This window comes from Dasypus novemcinctus, chromosome 30 (genome assembly GCF_030445035.2).
Source record: "Dasypus novemcinctus isolate mDasNov1 chromosome 30, mDasNov1.1.hap2, whole genome shotgun sequence".
NCBI lineage: Eukaryota > Metazoa > Chordata > Mammalia > Cingulata > Dasypodidae > Dasypus > Dasypus novemcinctus.
In genome coordinates, this window is record NC_080702.1 from 15827598 (window position 1) to 15853462 (window position 25865).

The 25865-nt window shown below is 42.8% G+C and overlaps 1 long non-coding RNA gene across 4 annotated transcripts in view; it reads left to right on the forward strand.

Annotated features, from left to right (window-relative positions):
- LOC111759752 (uncharacterized) overlaps positions 1–25865 on the forward strand; it is a 207723-nt gene that overhangs the window by 25585 nt on the left and 156273 nt on the right. For all 4 annotated transcript variants that reach the window (XR_011647779.1, XR_009184092.1, XR_009184094.1 and 1 more), the window contains exon 3: positions 1459–1535. This is a non-coding gene — a long non-coding RNA (uncharacterized lncRNA). The remainder of the gene's footprint in view (positions 1–1458; positions 1536–25865) is intronic.

Consider the following 25865-nt stretch of genomic DNA (forward strand, 5'->3'; position numbering starts at 1 on the left):
AATCCACTAGGAAGACTGACTCGGGATAATTCAGGACGTTCTAACTCTCTTTAGGTTGCTTATCTGTATTTGTGTTTATTTTATTGATAAATATTAAGAAAAACAACTAGTAGGGCCTGTTTCTAAAACTCACTTTAATCTATCAAACTGAAAACTAAACTTTCACTGAATTGGCTGGTTAGAGAAAGGGTATAAGAGGTTGAGTCATGAGACATCTCTATTTCTTTGCTTTTATGCCTTCTTTCAGTCTCCAAACACCAGCTCCTCTGAGGCTCCCACAAAGACCTTCAGTTCATGCATGGTTTTTGTAGCTGTCAGTACTAGGACCTGCAATGCAAACATAGGTTCTGGAATCTGGAAAGGCAGAGAGATGAATGCAGGAGGAAGCTGTACATGTTGACCCTACAGACACCTATAAGCCCTCTTCTCTATATTAAGGAGCTATTGGATGTATGACCAAGCACCCTAGGGGCTTGTATGGAATGGGTTGCTGTCCCCGGGTAGAAGTTCTCAGGACATCCTTCACTTCCTGTGCCTGTTTTTACCAGCTAGTTCTTATCTCCACTTGCATGCTCACATAAAATATTAATTGCAGCCACCCTTGTGTTCCCCACAGTTTTGCTGAATTTCCTGAAGTGCCAAAAAGAGAGCTAGAAAAGCAGTGGATTCCATATGCACTTGTTTCCCTTCCCCTCTTCTGACCTGCTCCACATTTCCTCTTCTTTCTCTTCAACTCTTTTTAGCTCCCAGATCTTTTCTCTTGAACCTAGTACAGGATAATTTCTGGAACCACACTTGTTCTGGAAAAGTGTTGACAGCTGGGGGAGGGAGGGAAGGAAACATTTATGCATGTCCCAGTGACCCAGTGCAGGAAAACACCCAGTGGCCTGAGGAAAGCTCACAGGGAGGGGCATGAGTAGAGTGTGGGGGACAGGGCAGACTGTCTCACTGGAGCTGTGGGTTCTGAGAGAGCAGGGAGCCCTCAGCCCTGTGGTCCAGAGATGCTGTGGTGCGACTGGTTCATTCCAGGAGACCAGGTCAGCAGTGTTGTGGAGCCAGTGTGTTAAACAAGGCAGTTACTAGCCCCTTCACCAAGTCCTCCAGAAACCCTGCCAGGCCTTGGAAAGTACTGAGGGGCCGCTGGACAGCAATCTCTCTCAAATGGGAGCCAATTCAGGTTTTATTCCTAACCCTGGAATTTTGGATTTGGGTGAAGAGTGGAGGCTAGAAGTGAGTTCAAGGATATGCATCCCCCTGTCCCCAACCAGGACACACAGTCACACCCCTCCCCTGCCCCGCACACTCACCAGCACACCACACAGACTTACACAGACACTCCCCAGTCCCTGCACACAGAATCCATGCCACCTTAGGGGAACACTGATGCTTACAAGAACTGTAATTCTTTACCTGGAAAACGACTTTCTTTAACCATACTGGAACCATTGTTTCTTCCAGGAGATGGAACCAGAATGATTCTCCAGACAAAGCCAGCAAGAATGCTCTGATTTTCTTATGCAGAATTTTCCTCAAAAGTGAGTGATTTCAGAAAATGTACTGTTTTTGCTCGTTCTTAAGTCATACCATATTACAGAAAGGAAAACTCCATGTCAGATCATGCGGTGTAGTGTTTGCTCAGGTACTTAGCTCTCTTGGTGCTTTAGAAGAATAGATGGGAAACGGTGGTCAAGTCAAAGACCCAGTAAGGAAGTATAGGGACTTCTGTGGAAGGGCACATGCTTTGTTTGAAAATAAATCTCTCAAGTCCATTTTGCTTTGCAATTGCAAAATTCTTAATCAGTGGAGAAACAAATGCTGCTGAGGTAACGATCCTTACCATGTAGTTAATAATCTGCTGTTGCTTTTTGTGATGCCTTTTTAAAAAAGGGGTCAATTTGAAGACCCCAAGCACATTGGGGTTTTAGCCATGAATTACTCAGGGAGTATTCTGGCCTTGGACAAGAGGGTAGAGTGTTTAGAGTGTGTGGTTTAACAAGTACAATATAAGCTGCTGCTGGGCCATCCTTCTTACTGTAAGAAGAATAGCAAAGACAGTAGGATGAAAGAATTGTGAATCAGAGTGCTTGGTTTTGTAGTTAATGGCAACCTAAAATAACTTGTAATAAGCAGTTTACAAATGGTACAAAAATTCAGTGACAATGTCCCTTGGTGCCTCCCATTTGTTCTGCATCTCACCTAAATTTCCAAAATTTCCAGTGTTTTCTTGACATCTTTCAGATCATTTCAATCTCCATGTATCCACATATGCTGACTAAGCATTTACCATATGTTCTACCATTTTGGTGGACTGAATTCAATCCTGGGCAACACAAATGCTCTGGATTTGAAATCATCTCATTTTTTTTCCCTCAAAACTGAGTGTTTCCATAGTATGTACTGATTTTGCTTGGTCTTGAGGCATCCTGCATTTACATAGAAGAAAATCCTGTGAGAATTCATTCTGTATAGTGTTTGCTCAGATCTTGGTGATTTTAGAAAACCAGATTTTGGTGATTTTAGAAATAGCAGTAAAGTCAAAGACCAGAAGAGTAAGTGTAGAGCTGTTTCTGTCCATTTGGTGGTAATTATAAAAGTCTTATTCAAGAAAGAAAAATTGCTTCTGAGGAAAAGGCTTCTTACCATACAGTTTATAAGCTGAGGCTGCCTGTTTTATTAGGAGTCCCCTCTCCAAAATTTCTCCTCCCCAAAAGTGGTAGCTAGCATTTGCAATGTACGTAGTCATATTTTCATGTCTATACTCAATTGAAAAAGAATGAATCCAAGGAAGGAACATATCTATCTTAGAGAAAAAGAGGTGACTTTATCTTGGCATTAGATATGGCCTCCTCATCTACCCTGTTAGCCCAAAGCGCCTCTAATATGTCCACCAAGGGAGCTGGGAGGCAAAGAAACTGTCACCTTGCTCAGGGAACTTGACTTGACTTGGGCCAGGAAGGGGCTAGAGTGTATGGAAGCTGTTGGTTAACAAACGTGGACTGACATCCTACTCAACACTGCATCATAGAAGAAAGAGACCAAGGAGAGGAGCAGGAAAGAAATAAGAAATAGACTTCCTGGTTTTGTAGTTAAAGACAATTCGTATTAGTGTAAAATAATCAGCAAATAGTCCTGTGGTGCTGTGCTACAATGATTCAATGACAGAGTCCTGTTACTCCTCCTGCCCATTTTGAAACCCAGCTAAATTGCCAGTATCTTTTTTATTCCATCTAAGACAGTTTCTGCCAACATTGCATTTCTCATATATAGGATTTTAAAGAATTACTAAGGTAATATTTAAATAACATAAAATTTGCCACTTCAGCCACCTTTTTTAGATTTTTTCATTTATTTCTCTATTCCCCTCCCCCGCATTGTCTGGTCTCTGTGTCCATTCACAGTATGTTCTTCTGTATCTGCTTGTATTCTCATTAGGTGGCTCCTGGGACCTTCCCGAGTGGGAGAGAGGCATTCATTCTCTTGCTCCACCTCAGCTCCCTGATCTGCTGCTTCTCTTATTGTCTCTTCTCTGTGTCTCTTTTTGTTGCTTCATCTTGGTGTGCCAGCTCTCCGCATGGGCCAGCATTCCTGCATGGGGCAGCACTCTGCTCAAGCCAGCACTCTGCTCAGGCCAGCACTCTACATGGGCCAGCTCACCACATAGGTGAGCTTGCCTTCACCAGGAGGCCCTGGGTTTTGAACCCTGGACCTCCTGTATGGTAGAGGAGGAACCCAATTGCTTGAGCCACATCCACTTCCCTCATCAATTTTTATGCGCGTAATTCAGTGGGATTAATTACATTTACACATTGTGTTTCCATCACTACCGTCCAATACTAAAGCTTTCTCATCACACATACATAAATTCCATATATAGCACTCCATTCCCCCTGACCCAATAACTTCAATCTGCTTAGAAGTCTTTGTGAATTTATTCTAGAAATTTCCTATAAGTGGAATCATACAATATTTGTCCTTTTGAGTCTATCTTATTTTACTTAGTATAATGTTTTCAGGTTCATTCATGTATTAGCGTGTATTAGAACTTGATTATTTTCAAAGACTGAATAATGTTCTATTATATGTATAGAACAGAGTTGGGTTGCTTCAACTGTTTGGCTATTGTGAATAATGCTTCTAGGGATATTGGTGTACAAATGATTATTTGGGTCTCTATTTTCAATTCTAATATACCTATTAGTAGGGTTGTAGGTCATATGGTAATCCTTTTAAGTTTTTGAGGAGGCACTATGCTGTTTCCAGAGTGGCTATAAAATTTTTCATTCCCACCAGCAATGTATGAGGACTCTTATTTATTCACATCCTAGCACTTGTTATTTTCCTTTCATTTTTTTTATATTGGCTATCATAGTATAACTCATTTTCATTTCCCTAATATATGTCTTTGAATATCTTTTCATGTCCTTATTGGTCATTGGTATATCCTCTGGAGAATTATCTTTTCAAGTCCTTTGCCCATTTTTAATTGGGTTGTTTTTCTTTCTGTTGCTGTGTGTGTGTTTTTTTAATTTTTATTCCCTTTTTTTAAAGATACATAGATCACACAAAATGTTACATTAAAAAGTATAAGAGGTTCCCATATACCCCCACTTTCTATCCCCCCCATTCCTCCCACGTCAACAACACATTCATTGCATTTGATGAATACATTTTTGAGCACTGCTACATAGCATGGATTATAGTTTACATTGTAGTTTACACTTTCTCCCAGTGCATCCAGTGGATTGTGGCAGGATATATAACATCCTGCATCTGTCCCTGCAGTGTCATTCAGGACATCTCCAAGTCCCAAAAATGCCCCCATGTCACACTCCTTTTCCTTTTCCCTGCTGTCAGGAACTCCAGAGGCCACTGAGTCCACATCAGTGAGATAATTGCTTCCATTGCTAGAGTCACAATAATTCTATAGTAGAATACCAGTTAAGTCCACTGTAGTCCATATTTTATTCCTCTATCCTGAGGACCCTGGGATGGTGATGCCAACTCCTCTCGATTGAGAAGGGGCTTCTTTCCCACATGGCTGGTGGATGTGACTCTCATGCCTGTAGCTGTATGCTCTGTTGGTTCCTGGGTGTAGTGGTTGTCCATCCTCACCTCCATTTCAACTGACCTTGGTAATTCCAATGAACTGGAGTGTAGGTCCTCCAACACCGCTGAGGCTCAGGGCCCAGTTGGCACATGGACAGCCCAGAGATCCAAGTCCCGTGGGCATATAGCATTCACAACCCAAACAGAGGTTCAATAAAAGGGACAGAAGAGGCATGTGTAGAAAGTCACATCTGAGTCCAACTCCATTACACTTAGGAGAACAAGTTCCCAATTAGGGCCCACTGTTAAGGCACTGATCTCTTGAGCTATCTGCCATGACCACAGGACCAGGGTATCTTCATAGCCCTCAGGAGCACCACTACCTCGGGTTGTCTAGTATCATCTTTGGCTGTCTATGAGACCCTGCTGAGATATGCATAAGCACGATCCCTCTGATGACCTCTCAACTCATTTTGTAGTCTCTTAGCCATATAAACTCATTTGTCTTTACCATTTCCCCCATTTAATCAAGGTGTTTTTCCAGTAACATCACCAATCTGTACTTGGTTGTAATCCCTTGGTACCAGGGAACCTCATCCCGGGAGTCATGTCCTATGCTGAGGAGAAAGTAATGCACTTATATGCTGTTAGGTCAGAGAGTGGCCATTTTGGAGCAACATGGAAGCTCTCAGAAGGTAAGTCTTAGGCACCCTGCAATACTAGGCCAGGTTGAAATTTCAATGACAGGAGGTCCATAAGCATAAGCATCAGTATCAAGGTCTCATCATTGGACCATCCTTCTTCACTGGTCATTGCCCTTGCCCTGTGGGGATTGTTGGTATTCCATTGGGGAATGTGTCAGAGCTCTCCAGATGGGAACCCAGCACTCCCTCACTTGTCATGTGAAACTCTACCCACTGTATCAGTACCCAGTGAACATACAAACATATCTATACTCTGTATATCCATGCCAAGGTGAGCTCCCTCCCATACATCCCCCATCAGTGACACCCAACACCAGTGTTCCTCCCCTGCCCTACCTGAACCCTGTGTGATCCAAAAGTTCTCCATAATGAAGCCTAATATATGGCCAAATTCAATTAATAGAAAAATGAAATAGTAATTCTTTGTTTAAACATTAGAAAGGAAATACATGTTAGTTTAGAACTAAAAAAAGCTTAAAATTTGGGGTATTAAAAAACGGAAAATATTGCGAAAGTATTTTTTAACATTTTGCCTTTTATCCCTGTAATAATAGGTGTTGTCTTATATGTACAGTGGCAAAGCTGTTTTTTCCATTTCTTCCTCAGTGTCTTACCTCTTTTTTATATTTTTTTCGTTATGTCTTCAAAGAAGTTTTAGGTTACATTAAAGTCACATACAGAATATAAGGGACTCCCATATACCCAACATTTTCCCCCTTCTCTCCCTTCCCCACCAATGATATTTTTACATGTGGATGTTTCATTTGCTACAACTGATGTATAAATATTGAAACATAGCTACTAACCATGGTCAGTTGTTTACATTATGGGCTACATTTTAGAATGTACACTCTTTAAAAGTTTTTAGTGAAATTCAACATGGCCTTTATCCATCGTTGAATGATCATGCAGAACACTTCCATTGCCCCCCAATTGCCCCTCTTCCATCTAGTCTATTCCTCTCTTCCCCTCCCCTCCTGGTGCACAGTGACAACCAAGCTTCAGTGCTTGAACAAGATTCATAGATACTTGTGACAATGCTGAGGGCTTGACATACTAGCCTGTCCTCCCCTGTTAGGAGCCACCCTGTTCTTGAGAGACACCATCCCCTCTGAAATCATCAGCCTCCCCAGGATGGGGGTACAACACCTTCCTACTCATTGTGTGGCTCTCCAGCCATTGATATAACACACTGTGACAAAATGAGCACTCACACACGCCCTAGAAGCCTACTCCAGGTGCATCCTTTTTCAGATGTTCCCCTTCCAAACCCCTAAACCAGTAACCCTTCATTGTCATATTGCTAAAAGGTTTTCTGAACATACCTGCCAATCTCCTGTGTTCACCTGTTCCCTCCGCCAACATTCCCCCTAGTTCCATGGACTTCTGACCCATCCTCCCCGCCTTAGACCCTGTCAAGCTTGCATTGCCCAACCCGATAGTATCCCAACACCCTTCATATCCCTTCATTGCCCAACTACTCACTTCCTCTTTATCTAGATTTTGCCTTTGTGGGTATTTGCTCACAACCACCTTCTACCTTTCTATTTCCTGTAAGCCTGTCTTCCAGACTCTAGCTCTCTGAATTGGCTGGGTTTGCTTAATTCACATCAGAGTGGTCATGTAATATTTCTCCTTTAATACCTGGCTTCCATCACTCGACATAAGGTTTTCAAGATTCATCCATGTTATCCCGTGTGTTTGTGCTGTATTCCTTCTTATAGCTGAATAGCATTCCATTGTATGTGTATATCACATTTTGTTTGTCTATTCGTCTGTTGAAGGGCATTTGGGTTGACTCCAACTTTTGGCAGGAGTGAATAATACTGCTATGAACATTGGTGTGCATGTATCCATTCGTTTTCAATTCTTCTGGTTATATACCCAGCAATTTCATTGCTGGGTCATATGGCAGATCTATAGTTAGTTTTTTGAGGAACCACCAGTCTGTCCTCCACAATGACTGGACAATTCTGCATTCCCACCAGCAGTGGAAGAGGGTTCCTATTCCTCCACATCCTCTACAACACTTGTAGTCCTCTGTTTTTTTAATAGCCGCCAGTCTATTGGGTGTAAGACAGCATCTCATTGTAGTTGCATTTCTCTAATAGTGATGTTCGGCATCTTTTCAGGTGCTTTTTAGTCATTTATATTTCTTCTTTGGAGAAGTGTTTGTTCAAATCTCTTGCCCCTTTTTAAATCGTTTTGTTTATCTCTTTATTTTTTAGATATAGGTTTTCTTTATATATGCTGGCTATTAGGCTCTTATCAGATATATGGTTACTGAATATTTTCTTTCATTGAGTAGGCTGTCTTTTCACTTTCTTGACAAACTCCTTTAAGGTGCAAAAGGCTTTAATTTTGAAGAGGTCCCTTTCATCTGTTTTTTTCTTTTTTTTCTCCCGCTTTTAATGTGAAGTTCATGAAGCCATTTTCTTTTTTTTTTTTTTTTTTTATTAATTTTTTTTATTTTTTATTGACTTTGTAATAATATTACATTAAAAATATATATGTGAGGTCCCATTCAACCCCCCCCCACCCCCCCTCTCCCCTCCCCCAACAACACTCGTTCCCATCATCATGACACATCCATTGGATTTGGTAAGTACATCTTTGGGCACCTCTGCACCTCATATACATTGGTTCACATCATGGCCCATACTCTCCTCTATTCCATCATGTAGGCCCTGTGAGGATTTACAATGTCCGGTGATTACCTCTGAAGCACCATCCAGGGCAGCTCCATGTCCCGAAGACGCCTCCACCTCTCATCTCTTCCTGCCTTTCCCCATACCCTTTGTCCATTATGTCCACTTTTCCCAATCCAATGCCACCTCTTCTATGTGGACACTGGATTGGTTGTGTCCATTGCACCTTTATGTCAAGAGGAGGCTCAGATTCCACCTGGATGCTGGATGCAATCCTCCCATTTTCAGTTGTAATCACTCTAGGCTCCATGGTGTGGTGGTTGTCCTTCTTCACCTCCATCTTAGCTGAGTGTGGTAAGTCCAATAAATCAGATTGTAGGTGCTGGAGTCTGTTGAGGCTCAGGATCTGGCTATCACATAGTCAGTCCAGAGATTCAAATCCCCTAAATATATCTTAAACCCCAACATTAACTGCACCTCCAGCACATTAGCATGAAAGTCTTATGAAGGGAGATCCCATCTGAGTCCAGATTCATCACACATAAACACCATTTCCAAAGAGGGGCCATCTGCCCTGGTAGTTAACCCCATCGGCCATGACCATAACTCCCATGGGTCTCTTTAGCCCTCAAAGGAACCAATATCTGGGGGTTGTATCTGCTTTATCTGTCTCTCTGACTCTGCTCAGTTGTGCATGAGGGCAAACCTTCTGCCAGCCTCCAGACTCTTTTTTAGAAACTCGTAGCCATATAAACTCATTTCTCCTTTCCATTTCCCCCTTACTTTAGGTCAAACAGCATTTTAAAGTCATGGTATTTTATGTAGACATGGATATTCTGCTGATCCGCATTGCACCTTCCGTATAAGGTCATTTTCCAGTTGCATCATCAGTTGGTAGTTGATAGTGGTCCCTCGTTGCCAGGGAGGCTCATCCCCGGGTGTCATGTCCCACGCTGGGGGGAAGGCATTGCATTTACATGCTGAGTTTATGAAGCCATTTTCTATTACAAGGTCCTGTTGATGCTTCCCTGTATTACCCTCCAAGGTCTTTATGGTCTTGGCTTTTATATTTAGAGCGTCCATTCATCTTGAGTTGATTTTTCTATAAGGTTTGAAATGGTGTTCCTCTCTCATTCTTTTGCATATGGATGTCCAGTTCTCCAAGCACCATTTGTTGAAGAGGCAATTCTCTCGCAATTGAGTGGGCTTGGTGGCCTTGTCAAATATCAGGTGACTGTATATGTGAGGATCTGTATCAGAACTCTGAATTCTGTTCCATTGGTCAGCATGTCTATTCTTGTGCCAACACCATGCAGTTTTGTAGCTTTGTGTAGTATATTTTAAAGTCAGGTAGTGTGATTCCTCTCATTTGATTTTCCTTTTTCAATATGTCTTTGAGTGTTCAGGGCCTCTTTCCCTTCCAAATAAATTTCATAGGTAGTTTTTCCAATTCAATAAAAAGTGCTGTGTCGATTTTTATTGGGATTGCATTAAATCTGTAGATTAGTTTGGATAGGATAGACATCTTAATGATATTATTCTTCCTTTCCATGAACAAGGATATTTTTCTATTTATTTACGTCTTCTTTGACTTCCTGAAAGTGTTGTGTAGTTTTCTGTGTATGTCACTTATAGCATTAAATTCATTCTTAGCTATGTGATTTTTTTAAGTTACTACTATAAATGATATTTTTTTCTTGATTTTGTCCTCAGTGATCTTTACTGGTATATGTGTTAGAATTTTGCACAAGTGGTGTTCCGCTAGCAAGTCCGAGAGCATGTGATTGGGTGCTTGGCGCTGTCCGTCAAGGGTAGAGCCCCTCCCTCTTAGGGGCGTGGAGTCCTGGAGTGGGGCGGGCCCTCATTGGCTCAGGCGCAGGCGCAGAAGCTCCGCCCCTCAAGTCCCGCCCAGTGCACAGCGGGGCCCCTCCTTTAAGAGCTCGTGGTGTTTGGGGAGCGCGCGAGGACCTGCCGGCGTGTTTCGGGGGTGCAGCTGGGGACCCCGAGGGCAGGAGGGGCATGTGTAGGCTGGCGTGGGGGCTGCGGGAGCGCTCGGCCCCGCGTCCAGGGACCCCGCCCGTGTCCCCGGCGCACGGTAGCGGTTAGTTTGGGGACCCGACGACGTCGGGGTGGGGCGCAGGTGGGCGGGGACCCCCAGAGGCGCGGAAAAGCGGGCGGGCGAGCCTCCCCTTGCTGCGTCGAGGGGGCGCCCATGCCGCGCCCCTAAAGTTCCTGCTGACTCACCTGTGGGTGGCGTGGGGGACGGAAAGTTGTGCTTGTCGCCTGGGTCCTGGGCGCCCCCAGGGCCTGTTGGGGACCGGGCAAGGCCGCGCCGGGTGGGGGCGCTGCTTCCGCGGGCGGCGTGGGGCGGGGGGCGCAGGTTCAAGTCGGGGGTCCCGGCCCAGCCCGACTGGCCAGCGGCGCGGGGCCCCGTGTCAGAATAAGGGTCCCACGGACCACGGGAAGGGTGGGCCGCCCCTCCCACAGTCCCACCTTTCCCCCCCCATGGAGATATTTCCCCCCACTGTCCCCCCAGGGTCCTTCCTCCCCCCCTCACAGTCCTCCTGCCCCCCGCCTCCAGCATCCTCCTGTACTCCACACAGTCCCTCCTACCACCTGCAGAAGGGTTCCCCCCACGGTCCCTCCCATCCCCGGAAAGTCCCTCCCCCATAGTTCTTCCAACCCCGAGGCCCTTCCTATGCCCACACAGTCTCTCCTGCTCCCCCATAGTCCCACCCCCTGCAAGGGCCCTACCCCCTCCACCTTTCCTCCCCCCACTTTGGGGCCTTTCCTGCCCCAACAAAATACCTCTCCCTGCCCTAAGATCCCTCCCTGCATATGGTCCCTCCTAGGCTCTTATGGTCCCTTCTCCCCCCCAAAGTTCCTCCTCCTCGCTTACTGTCCCTCCCCCACATAATCACCCCTCCCCTTGTCACCGCCCCATGGTTCTCCCCCCATAGGCCGTTCTGCCCCCCCTTGGTCCCTGTGCCTCCATCCAAAATCTGTCCTTTCTCTCTCCATTCCCCCCCCCCACATGATCCCTCACCCCCACAATCTCTTCTGCCCCCCCCATTGCCCTTCCTGCCCCCCCCCCCCACTCCTGTTCCTGGATGGTCCCTCCTGCTCCACCATGCTACCTCCACCCCCACAGTTCCTCCCACCTCCCCAATGTCCTTTGTGTCCCCCCAAAGTCCCTCTTCCATCCCCATGGTCCCTCACTCCCCACAGTCCCTCATGGCTCCCCGTTCCTCCTGCCCTCATGGTCACTCCCACCTCTGGAAGGTCCCTCCCACCAAGGTCTCCCCCTCAGGGTCTCTCCTGCTCTTACAAAGTCCCTCCTTCCCGCTTACCTTCCCTCTTCCCCCACAGTCCCTCCTGCTTCCCCAGGGTCCCTTCCCCCCTCGGTCCTTCCTCCTCCTCATGGTCTCTTCACCCCACTGTCCCTTCTTCCTCCCCATAGTCCCTCCTGCTCCCCCCACAGCCTCTGCCCCTTGTCCCTCCTCTCCCCCAGTCCCTTCCCCCCAAGGTTCTTCTGGTCCTCTCCAACATTCCTTTTGTTCCCCCCCCCCCATAGTACCTCCCCCCAAGGTCCTTCCTGCTCTGCCATGCTACCTCCAACCCCCACTGTTCCTCCTGCACCCCTAAAGTCCCTTCTTCACCCCCATAGTCCCTCTCACCAATGACCCTTTCTGCTCCCCATGGTCTCTGTTCTCCCCCAAAAACCCTTCTGCCCTTCTCCCCCCTCCCCAGTACCTTCTCCCTGCCAAGGTTCCTCCTGTTCCTCCAAGGTCCCCTCCTGTTCCCACATTATACCTCCTGCTCTGCCATTCTCCCTCCACTCCCACAGTTCCTCCCGCCTCCCCAGGGCTCCTCCCCCCACGGTTCCTCCTTACTACCCCATGTTCCTTCTTCCACCCACCCTGCAGTGCCTCCTGTCCCCCGGGTTCCTCCCCCCCACTGTCCCTCCTGTCATCTCACAGTCCCTCTCGCCACCATGGACTCTCCTGTCCATCCTTGTCCCCTTCTGCCCCACTGTGGCCCCCCCCACGTTCCCTCCTGCCTCCCCTTGGTCTCTCCTGCCCACCACAGCCCTTTCTGCCTCCCCCCCTCCATGACCCCTTCTTCACCATATAACATATAATTCATCCAAAGTGGTCAGTCAGTGGTATTTGGCACAATCACATAGTTGTTCACTGATCACCTCAGTCATCATTAGAGCATTTTCATTATTTCAGTAATAATAATAAGAAATGAAAAACAAATAAGAATTCCTCACCTCTTGATCTCTCTATGCTTCCCCTGTCATCAACAGATCCCATTTCTGAATACTTTTTATTTCCTCTAAAAATTAATTCATGGTTTACATTTTATATAAGTGGAATCATACACTATGTTACACTATATTTAGGTCATAGTAAAGCAAGATTCCTGTATTTGTCCCTTTGTGTCTGGCTTGCTTCACTCAACATTCTGTTCTCTAGGTTAATCCATGTTGTCATATGCTTTATGACTTCATTTCTTTCTACTGCTGCATGATTTTCTATTGTGTGAATACACCACAGTTTCTTTATCCATTTATTGGCTTATGGACACTTGGGTTGTTTCCAGCTTTTGGCAATTGTGAGTAATGCCATTATGAATGTAGTTGTGCAGATGTCCATTCATGTTACTTCTCTCAGTTCTTCTGGGTATATACCCAATATAGTGGTATTTCATGGTCACGTGGCAAATCTATATTCAACTTCTTTAGGAACTGCCAAGCAATTATCCACAGCGGCTGTACCATAATGGTCCTACCAATAGTGAATAAGTGTTCCTCTCTCTCCACCTCCTCTCCAACACTTGTAGTTCTCTGACTTTTTAATAGTGGCCATTCTGATAGCTGTGAAATTCTATCTCGCTTCGATTTGCATTTCCCTAATCGTTAATGGGGTTGAATATTTTTTCATTTTTTTTTGCCGTTTGTGTTTCCTCTTTGGATAAATGTCTACTTGTGTCTTTTTCCCTTTTTTTTTTTTTAATCCCCCCCCCCACCTTGTGGCTTTTTGCATCCTGTCTGTTCTCTGTGTCCATTTGCTGTGCTTTTTTCTGTGTCTATATTTATTTTATTTATTCCGTCCCACCTTGTGACTTGCTTGCTGTCTGCCCTCTGTGTCCATTTGCTGCCCGCAGTGATTGCAGGCCGGGTGGCACTCTACAGCACCCGGGCCGGTGGCTCTGCACAGCGTGTGGGTGAGCCTGCTTTCACAAGGAGGCCCCAGGATGTGAACCCAGGGCTACAAATGGTAGATGGGAGCCCAACTGATTGAGCCACAGCCTCTTCCATTTTGCCCATTTTTCCATTGGGTCATTTGTCTTTTTATTGAGTTGTAACATCTCTCTTTATATCCTGAATATTAAGCCCTTATCGAACAGGTAGATTTCTAAGTATTGTCTCCCATTGAGTCAGCTGCCTTTGACCCTTTTGACAAAGTCCTGGGAGGTGCAAAAGTTTTAAATTTAGAGGAGGTCCCATTTATCTAATTTTTCATTTGTTGTTTGTGCTTTGAGTGTAAGGTCCAAGAAACTACCATGTACCACAAGATCTTTAAAATGTTTCCCTACTTTTTCTTCTAATAGTTGTATGGTATTTGCTTTTATATTTAAGTCTTTGATCCATTTTGAGTTGATTCTTGTATAGAGAGTGAGATACGGGTCCTCCTTAATTCTTTTGGTTATAGATAACCTGTTCTCCCAGCAGCATTTGTTGAAGAGTCTGTTTTTGTCTGATTAACACAGACTTGGTAGGTTTGTCAAAAACTAGTTGACCGTAGAGATGAGGGTTTATTTCTGTACTCAGTTCAATTCCACTGATCGTTGTGTCTCTCTTTATGGCAGTATCATGGTGATTTGTCCACTGTAGCTTTGTAATATGTTTTGACATCTGGCAGTGAAATTCCTCCTATGTCGCTCTTCTTTTTTAGAATACTTTTGTCTACTCATGTGTACTTGCCCTTCAACATGATTTCGTAATTGTCTTTTCTATTTTTGTAAAGTTGACTGTTTTAATTTTGATTGGTATTGCTGTGAATCTGTAAATCAGTTTAGGTAGGATTCACATCTTCCTGACATTCAGTCTTCCAGTCCATGAACATGGAATGTCTTTCCAATTGTTTAGGTCTTTTAAAATTTCTTTTAGCACTGTTTTGTTATTTTCTCCGTGTAGGTCCTGTACTTCTTTTTTTAAATTGATTCCTAGGAATTTGTTTTTTGTTGCTATTGCAAATGGAATTTTCCCGATTTCCTCCTCAGATTTGTGCACTACTGGTGTATAAAAACATTACTGATTTCGACATGTTGATTTTGCTGCCTGCCACTTTGCTGAACTCATTTATTAGCTCTAGTAGCTTCGTTGTAGACCTTTCAGAATTTTCTAAATATAAGATCATGTCATCCACAAAAAAAATATCTTAGTTCTTTTAATTCCTTTTTCTTTTCTTATTGCTCTACCTAGAGCTTCCATTACAGTGTTAAATAACAGTGGTGCTAGTGGGCATCCTTCTCTTCTTTCCGGTCTTAAAAGGAAAGCTTTCAACCTTTCCCCAGTGGTTATGATGTTAGATGTGGGGTTTTTCATATGTGTCTTTTATCATATTAAGGAATTGTCCTTCTTTTCATCTCTTTTGAAATGTTTTCATAAGAAAGGATACTGGATTTTGTCAAATGGTGCCTCGATCGGGATGATCATATGTTTTTTTTTCTTCCTTCCTTCAGTTTGTTAATGTGGTGTATTACTTTGATGAATTTTCTTATATTGAACCAGCCTTGCCTACCAGGAATAAAGCCCGCTTGGTTGTGATATATAAGTCCTTCAATATGCTGCTGGATTCGATTTCTAAATATTTTGTTGAGAATTTTTGCATCAATGTTCCTTAGAGAGATTGGTCTGTCATTTTCTTTTCCTTGCAGTGTCCTTATTTGGTTTTGGTATTATGGTAATATTGGCTTCTTAAAAAGTGTTGGGTTATTTTCCTTCCTATTCAACTTTTCATGAGAGTTTAAAGAGGATTGATGTTAATTCTTTCGAAGTGTTTGTTAGAATTCACCTGTGAAGCCACATGGTCCTGGAGTTTTCTTTGTTGGAAGATTTTTGAAGACAGAATCAATGTTTTTAAATGTAACTGGTTTACGTTCTTGTATTTCTCGTAGTATCAATGTAGGTTGGTTGTGCATTTCTAGGAATTTTCCCATTTCATCTACGTTGTCTCGTTTGCATACAGTTTCTCAGAATATCCTGTCATGATCCTTTTCAGTTCTGTGGGGTCATTCATAACTCCCCCCCCTTTAATTTCAAATTTTATTTATTTGTTTCCTTTTTTTTTTCCTCTTAATCTTGCTAAGTGTTTGTGAATTTTATTGATGTTCTCGAACCAGCTTTTGGTTTTGATTTTCTCTGTTTTTGAAATTCTCAGTTTCATTTATTTCTGCTCTAATCTTTATTATTTTTTTCTGCTTCCTTTGAGGATTAGTTTGCTGTTCTATTTCTAGTTTCTCTTGTTGTTTGGTAAATTCTTTGAGTTTAGCTTTCTTCTTTTTTAATACAGGCTTTTTGGTCTATAAATTTCCCTCTCAAGACTGCCTTTGCTGTATCCCGTAAGTTTTGATACGTTGTAATCTTGTTTCCATCTGAATACATTTACTGATTTCCCTTGCAATTTCTTCGACCTCCTGGTTATTTAGGGGTGTGTTGTTTGGCCTCCACACATTTGTGAATTTACCTTTATCCTTCTGTTTTTGATTTTCAGTTTCATTCCCTTATGATCTGAGAAGGTGCTTTTTCTAATTTCAGTCTTTTTATTTCTTGAGAATTGTATTGTGCCCTAGCCTATGGTTTATCCTGGGGAAGGATAAATGTGCGTGGGAAAAGAATTAACCCACTGAGTTTGCATGCTGCATTCTGTATATGTCTGTTAGGTCTAACTCATTTATTATATTGTATAAGTTCTCTAGTTCCTTGTTGACCTTTTGTCTCATTCTAGCTAATGATGTGAGAGATGTGTTGATGTCTCTAATGATTAAAGTAGAGATGCCTATTTCTCCCTTTAGTTTTCCCAGAATTAGTTTCATGTATTTTGGGGGACCTTGGTTAGGTGCATAGATATTTATGTCTCCTATATCGTCCTGGTTGATTGTCCCTTTTATTAATATTTAATGTCCTTCTGTATCTCTTATGACTTTTTGGCATTTATAATGTTTTGTCCAGTATTAGTGTAGCTACCCCTGCTTTTTTTTGGTTACTTTTTGCATGGAGTATATTTTTCTAGGCTTTTACTTTGAGGCAGTTTGTATACCTGGGTCTAAGGTGTTTCTCTGATAAGCAGCATATGGATGGCTCATGCTTTTTCTTGAATACATCCTGTCAGCCTATATCTTTTGATTGGTGAGTTTAATCCATTCACATTCAATGATATTACTGTAAATGCATTGTTTATTTCCACCATTTTCTTCTTTGGTCATCATATGCCATATCAGATTTTGGTCTTTTTACTTTCTTGGTTATCCTTTCTTCTATTCTTCCATTCTTTCCTCCAAGCCTCTCTCTCCTGTCTTTTTCTTTCAGATTCTAAGGCTTCCTTTAATATATCCTTCAAGATGGATTCTTTATTAAGAACTGTCTTAGTTTCTCTTTGCTTGTGAATATTTTATACACACCTTCACATTTGAAGGAGAGTTTTGCTGGATGCAGAATTCTTGGCTGGTAGGTTTTCTCTTTCACTATCGCAATTGTATCATACTACTGTCTTGTCACCGCCTTGGTTTCTTTTTTAAAATTTTTTTAAAGATTTATTTATTTATTTTATTTCTCTCCCTTTCCCCACCCCCACCCCAGTTGTCTGTTCTCTGTGTCTATTTGCTGCATGTTCTTCTTCGTCTGCTTCTGTTGTTGTCAGCGGCACAGGAATCTGTGTTTCTTTTTGTTGTGTCAGCTGTCTGTGTGTGCGGCACCATTCCTGGGCAGGCTGAACTTTCTTTCGCTCTGGGCGGCTCTCCTTAAGGGGCACACTCCTTGCGTATGGGGCTCCCCTACGTGGGGACACCCCTGCGTGGCACAGCACTCCTTGTGCACATCAGCACTGCATGTGGGCCAGCTGCACAGAGGTCAAGGAGGCCCGGGGTTTGAACCGCGGACCTCCCATGTGGTAGGTAGATGCCCTAACCACTGGGCCAAGCCTGCTTCCCTCCATGGTTTCTTATGAGACATCTGTACTAAGTCTTACTGGGTGTCCCTTGTAAGTGATGGTTTCCATCTCCCTTACTGTTCTCAGAATTTTCTCTTTATCTCTGACATTTGACCTTCTGAGTAGTATGTGCCTTGGAATAGGTCTACTTGCGTTTATTCCGTTTGGGATATGGTTGGCTTCTTGGAAATGTAGGTTCATTTCTTTCATGAGAGTTGTGAAATTTTCAGCTATTATTTCCTCAAATACTCTTCCCGCACCCCCCCCCCCCCCCGTTCCCTTCTTTTCACCTTCTGGAACTCTTATGACATGTATGTTGTTGCTTTTTGTGTTGTCATTCCACTCCTTGAGCTCCTGCTCATTCTTCTCCATTCTTTTCTCTCTCCAATTTCAACTCTTCTCTCTTCGGTATCACTCATTCTTCTATCATTTCAAGTTTGCTGCTGTATGACTTTTATATGTTTTTTTAATCTCACCTATTGTGTCTTTCATTCCCATTAGCTCTGTTACTTTTTTTTTTCTGTTAATTTTATTTCGGATTTCCAATTTCCTTTGTGCTTGTTCAGTATCTTCTTGGTGTTGTTCATTTCTTTAGCTGTGATTTTTTTCATCTCATTAATTTGATTTCCAAATCTGCACGCATCTTGTTAATCAGTTCTCTCAAATCCTGTATCTCTTTAGGGGCTTTGATATATTCCTTTTCTGGGCCATGTCTTCCATTTTCTTAGTCTGGCTTGTAAATTTTTGCTCATAAGAGACATCTGATTAGGATGCAGGTTACTCAGATGTTCAATTTCTTTCCCTTTTCTTGGGATTTGGTGGCAGGATTCTGTGTGTCACTGCTGCTGTTTGATTCTTGGTTCAACCTGGATCATTAGGCTTGTCCCTCTTAGTTGCTCAAAACTGGCATCTGGACCCACTGTTTGTACTAAAGGAGTGCTGATGCAAAAAGCAGAAGTCTGTTGACCTTTATAAAGGGTATTTATTTGGGGTAGAAGCTTATTTACCAGGCCATAAAGTATAAGTTGCTTCCCTCACCAAAGTCTTACCATGTGTTAGAGCAAGATGACTGCTGATGTCTGCAAGGGTTCAGGCTTCTTGGGTTCCTCTTCTCTTGGTTCATTTCCAGGATCAGCTCTTCTGTTTTTACCACAAGGTCAGCTCTAGACTATGAGGCTCTCTCAGCTTTGCCGCTCTCCACAAGGTCAGCTTGTAGACTATCAGGCAAAAAGCTCTGTCCTCATACCAGGGCTTCTCCTGTGTCTAAGGAGCTGTCTGTCTGCCTCTGGTGATGTTCTCCTGTGTGTTCACCTCCTGGGCTCAAGCTCAAAAGCTCCAACCATGTTTTATGTCATATCGTTTTCTCTGTTGGTCCCACCTACCAAGGGGCAGGGATGCAACATTCTTAATGTGGCCTAGCCAAATCTTTGATTATTATTTAATCATGTACATCTATGAATCCTATATACTCTAGTTGCCCAGAGGAAAAGACCAGTTTACATGCATAATCCAGTATTTCTTTTTGGAATTCATCAGTAATGTCCAACTGCTATACCCAGTAATGGTTTGCAGACCTGCTTCCTAGGGCCTTGAGAGGGAGGGTATAAAGGCCAGCAAAAGCCTCTCTAACTTACTTATTTTCAATTTTCTCATATGTACAACCTAGTTCTGCTAGCAGATGGCACTCCTTGGCAGCCCTTTCAGTTCAGTGCCTGGTTGGAGTGTTTTTGCTGTGAGACAGACTGGATCTGTGTGGTAGAGGTTCTTGCCTAGAGATAAAGAGACTTATAATTTAAACTTTCTCAAACAGTTCTTCAGCCTTCTGTCAGCCTGCTCCCTTTTCCTGGGTAGGAAATGATTCCATGCCCCTCTGTGTCTTCAACAGTCATTTCCACTTAGTAGAGAAGTAGATCGAGAGGGTCATGATCTCTTTAGTCCTTTGCTGGCTCCCAAGGGAAACAATGACATGACCCCATCCTGCTCGGTAGAGCTCATGGGATACAGCCTACTAAATTTGTGGGTCACAAGCTGTCAGCCTTAGGCAGTGTCCCTCTCCCTCCCCTTTCTGGGGGTAGTGGATCCCTGGAGACCCCTTTTTCTAAAGTTGGTCAGAGGCCTGCGTGTTCTAAAGTCCTTAGTGTGGGGGAGGGTGCCAGCAGCAAGAGCTGCTGCTTTCAACTCACAGTTTTGCTGTTGCGATTCCCCTCCTTTGTCGGTCTCTGTCCTGGGTGGTGTTCAGCCTTACCCTGCTGTCCTAAACCCTAGAAGGTCTTTTTCCAGTCCATTTCAGTCTGTTCTCCAGCTGTTTTCCTGTAGGAGGAGAGAGTCCCATGTCTTCCTAGTCTGCCATCTTCCTGGAAGTCCTCACAGGTGTCTTTTGACATCTCCAATGAATTCAGCCTCCATGGATCTGCATAAACACTCACTGCATTTACCAAATATACTACAGGAATTTCTACTTGATTAGAGGCAACCTTTTTTTGGTGGAATCAATTCAGTTCTAGGCAATGCATTCTGTCATGTTTCTTCACTCATCTTTGTGGTATAAGATAATTATAAATATGAAACCATCGATATCTTACCATTTAAAAATGATCATTTAATAATACTGTATTCTTCCATCAGTCTTCCTTTTCTCCACGAGGTGTGTTTATTCATTGAATTACTGGCTCTCCATCTTCCGTCTTTAATAGTGGGACCGTCATTATGGAGGGACGCAGAGGGTCAATGCTGACTCCCTCCAATGTTGCTCTCTAATTGCATTTCAACCAAGGTTTTGGACATCAGTTTAAAAACCAAGTGGAATCTGAGTTCTTATTTGTCAAAGACCCTCATAGGATTTGAGCATCTAGAGGGTCCAAGGTAATGATATAATACAGTGCACTAACTCTTCTTCCCAATGCCTATGTGTTGTGTCCAGGCTCCTGGCTATGACATCATTGTGAGAGTTGACAGGTCATTCTATGTGATGCCTCACAACTCTCACGATTTTTATCTAATGAAGAGTCATATGGGCTTACCTTTAGTTTTGGACACCAGGAACTATGCCAGCATCTGAGGTTATCCTCACAGTTAGCTTCCCTAGGCCCTGTGATCTGGAGGCCACCTAATAAAGATGGACAGTTTGGTTTCTCTGTAGACTCAATTGTAAGCACGTGCACAGATGGTGCAACTCCATTGCATAGTTTCTTTTTTTGTTGTTGTTGTAGTTGTTTTTTTGGTATCTCTTTGGTTGCTTTTTTGTAAAGATTTGTTTTCATTTCTTTATTTCTCCCTACTCCCGTGTTGTTTACACTTGCTGTCTCTATCCACGTTCTTTTGCTTCTTTAGGAGGCACTGGGAACTGAACCTGGGACCTCTGATGTGAGAGGTAGGTGCCTAGTCACCTAAGCTGCCTCTGTTCACTGCTTTGTTGTTTCTCTCATTGTTTTTCCTCTTGTGTCTCTTGTTGCAGCATGTTGTTGTGTCAGGTTGCCATGCCTGCCTATCATGCAGGCTCACCGTCTTCTTTAGGATGCACGAAGAACCAAACCACGAACTTCCCATATGGTAGGCAGGAGCTCAATCTCATGAGCCCCACCCTGGGTTCACATTAAGGCCCCTCCCCTTGGAGCACCAGAGCTTGAGCAGTCCATCTCACCTGGAAGAAATGCACACAGTCATCTCCACAAGCTCATACAGTCTCACAGTCACACCACAGAGACTCACACGGGGATTCCCTTAAGCCTCCACACAGCCTAACCTGTAACCCCCAAATGAACAGATCCACCCCTGGGGACTGTGGAAGGAAGGACAGAACTCCTTAATAGAAAACCTTTCATCATATCCCATATCCGCATTTTACAGTGAGGCTGGGATCAGGCTAGGTCAACAGCTTACAGCTTGTAGGAAGCCCCCTATTTCATCTCACTTTTTCCCACAATATTTTGATGAGCCCAGAATACCTATCATTTTCATTTGCTTTCAAGGTCACCTGCAATGCAGAAAAGAAAATAGAGTGATGATAGGATCATGTTTTGTTGTGTTTTTCCAGGTCTTGGTGATTTTCAAAAAGAGATGGGAAGCAGTGGTAAATTCAAAGGCCCCATGAATGAGCTTGGGAGACACCTGTGGGAAAGGCTCCAGCTCTTCCTGGAGGAAGTGACTCTCAAGTCTATTTACCAAAATAGGCAATTACAAAAGTCTGAGTTAAAGGAAGGAAAATGGTGCTGAGATAATTAACACAACCTTTCTATTTGGTTTAAAACCAGATGCTGCCATTTTTAAAGCCCTCTTGTGTCAGGGATCTGTTCATAGGATTCTTTCAGTTCTTCCTTCCACAAAACAGCAGTGTGTGTCTATAGGTACAACCCGTAGCAAGATCTGTACTCAATGTGAAAAGGAATGTGAGAAAGAAACATTTCTGTCTTAGACAAAAACAGGTGGCCTTACCTCAGCATTAGAGGGAGTCTCCTCATCTGCCCTTCACTAGCAGCCCCTCCATCAGGTCTTCCATGGAACTAGAGGGACACAGAGTAGCCGTCAGTACACTGGTGCAGTTCATGCATTACCTGGGGAGCTTTAACTAGGACAAGGGGCTACAGTGATCAGGGCTGGTTGGGTAGAAAGCATACATGTGATGCTACTCAGACTTCCTTTGTGCAAGAAAGAGAGATTAATGAGAACAAGAAAATTACCAGAAGTAGAGTCCTTGGCTTTGGAGCTAAAGGCAACTTAAATTAATGTGAAGTAGTTCATCTAATATTGGTTCTAAATTACACACTGACTCAAACACAGAGCCCCTACCCTTCTACCCATTTTGAAACCCAACTAAATTTTGTGTACCTACTTGACATCCAGTTCATTACGGATTCGCCAGTCCCATGTATTTTATAAGATTTTGTTAAATTTCATAAATTGACATGAGCATAACGAAAATTCCCATTTTAATCATTTTTATTGGTACTTAACTCATTGGCATTAATTACCTTAACAATCTTTAACATCACCATTGATCTCCAAAATTTCTTCATGACCTGAGACAGATACTCTTTATAACTCTTAATCTCATTGCCCGTTTCCCCTAATTCCTATTGATAATCCTTAATCTCCTTCCTTCCTGTTTTCTTTTTGTAGGTGTTTCACATATGCAGAATCATACACTCTTTGTCTTTTGTGTCATCTGATTTCACTCAGTATATAATCATGTTGATGTCATTCATGTATTAGGATGTCTCAGAACTTCCATTGCTTGCTATGGCTGAATTCTGTTTTATGGAGGTAGCAGTTTTTCTTTTTGTATCCGTTCATCTGTTGATGGACACTTGTGTAGTTGTGACCATTGGCTATTGTGAATAATGCTGCTAAGAACAGTGGTTTGCAAGTATCTATAGTCCCGTTTTCCAATACATAGATACATATCTATTTGTATATATGTATGTATATAGATTTGTTGGATTGCTGGTCATATGGTTACTGTGTTTCACTTTTTGAGGGATTGCTCCACTGTTTTCTACAGTACAGGACGATATGCGTTGGTCATAGCCTGCAGGACTTTTCAACAGATACTGAGCCTTCATAGGAATGAATTGATGCTGGCCCTTGAATTGTGCAAACTAATCGACTACTGTAGTATGCTGAGCAAAGAGGGGAGAGATGGGAGGGGAAGATGCGGGAACTTCAGAAGTATCTAAAGTATTCATTTGTGAATCTAAAACTGCTCTGAATAAAGGGTGTTAATTTTTTTTCAATGTGGAAGCATCATTATATCAGGTGTATTAGCCAAAGGGGTGCTGATGCAAAGTACCAGGAATCTGCTGGCTTTTATAAAAGGTATTTATTTGGGGGAGAAGCATATAGTCAGAAGGCCCTACCTAAAGATCCCTCTCAAGGTACTCTAAGAAGTAATTGGTCACCTGAAGTCATTTACCACGCGTTGAAACAAGATGGTGGACACGTCTGCAAGGGTTGAGCCTTCCTTCTTCCCTTAAGGCTCCATGATCCCAGCTTCCTCCCATCTCACCTGTAGGCTGGCATGAGGCTGAGCTCACAGGGCTTCTCAGCTGCTCTGTTCTCTTCAGCGTCAAACTCTCAGTCTCATCTCTGTATTCTTCTCTGCATCTTATTCTGTGTTCTCCCTGAGCGAACATCTGTCTGTTCTTGATTCAATAAAGTGAAAGTGAAACCTTTGAATTTAATATAATCAGAGGGGTATCATGTCCACATTAATAGACCAGTTTACAACCATGATCAATATCTCTTTTTGAAATTCATAAATAACATTAAACTGCCTCAGGAAGGCTCTTTTTCATGTAATGTTCAAAATTAAACTAATGGCCAAACTTGAGGTTGAAACACTGGCCACTATTAGATGTGAAGAAATCTTGTGTTATAAATGTATCCTTAATTCTGTGATTGTGGCACTTCTGATCTAATTAGTAAATTAAAATGTCCACATGTAAAAAAAGAATATGGCTTAGGCATTTTATGGATTTTCCCTATATATGGGACTGAATAAACTGCAGCCGTTATTCTTGAATTGACATGATTGCATTTCCATATTACCATCGGTAGGGCAGTTCCTCGGTGATATCTCTCTGTGCTCCCTCTTCTTGGGCAGGTAGTGATTTTCATGCTACTGATGGACTGGGTGTCATGGTAGTAGGTTTTTAACTAAGAAACAAATTTTCTCTTTTTAACCTTGAGACAAAAACCTGGGAAAATCATTCAGGATTGAAAGAGCTGTTGACAACTTACAGTCAAAGGTGAGAACATTATTAATACTTTATTTACAGTTGAAACTTCTGATCCCCTTATTCATAAGTTGCCTAGTGGACACATGTGAATTAAAGTCAGAGTTCAAGAAAATCTTGTCATTTTATTTTTACATAAAACACCCAACAGATCGATATGAAGGCATGTAAAATTTGCAGTAGGTGATGTGCCTACTTAGCTTACCTTATAATTTGGGGCAGTATTTGGAAACTGTAGGCTTGGGAAATTTCAGCAATATGCGCAGATGCTAGATCTCCCTTGTACAATAGCTAATACTCCCATTTCACAGTTTAAGGAAAGGCTCATTGTATCAACATTGAGGTTACTTGATAGGTGTATGTTAGACTGCTCACATGAGTTTGGGAACATTTGTCTCTATGCCTGGGATCCTCCTTCTGAGTTCTGTGTATAATAACCCTACTACATATGGCTGATGAGGACTGAATGAGTTCCTGTATGTAAACTTTGCAGTGGTAAGATTATTTTCTTGACGTAGTCGACAGTGGCACTTGTTCTGTGTAAATGAGACCTATGTTTAGGATAAATACACAGTATCACATATACACACACATACATGTGCAATTATACTACTTAGACTTCAACATTGACAAACTGCAACTCCAATTTATGGTAAGCTAGTCCCCCCAATGGGAATCCAGCTGATTCCAGGAACTGTAGTAATGTGATCAAAGAGCTCTTCCTGAAAATCAGTTTCTCTCACCACATCCATAATCCTCACTCCACAAGTGAAACTTATCACTGTGATATCTACTCTAAAGCCAACAAGGAAACCCCATCATAGTCCTCTGGATTTCTTTCCACAGCCAGGAGATAACAGAATTTCCTCTGTACTTGAGGCCACCTGTAATGAAGGAAAAGAAACGCTGTGAGGTTTGTATCCTGGTGGGTTCAGTTTCCATGGATTTTTTGCTCTCTTTCTTGCTCCAGAAAACCAGATGGAAAGCAGCAGTATTGTCAGAGAACACAAAAGCAAGATTAGAAGAAGTCTCTAGAAGAGGCCTTGAGGAATTTTTTTTCAAGTCCATCTGGTTGACAATTAGAAAATTTTTAATTGAAAGAGGATAAATATCACCAATTAAAAGTCTTTATACCATATGCTTTCCTGTCTGGTCCTATCAACATTGAATGCCCTTGGAGCCAGACATCAGCTAGTAAGGGATTCCACTCACACACACACACACACATGTACACACTACACACACAAGAGGATGGTACCTAAATTCTGTGATCTACATCATGTTTTCAAATCTGAACTTGACTGAAAACAAAAACCAAGAAAGCCACATAAGTATTTCAAGCAATAAAAGTAATCCATATCTAAGAATTGGATGGGTTTTCCTCTTCTGCCTGGCAGTTGGAAGCTTCTCCAATGTGTCCCCAGCGGGAACTGAGAGGACACAAAATAACTGTTAGTACATTGGTGGTTTTGCTCGTGAATTACTCAGGGAAACTTTCTTGTTGAGAAATGGCCTCTG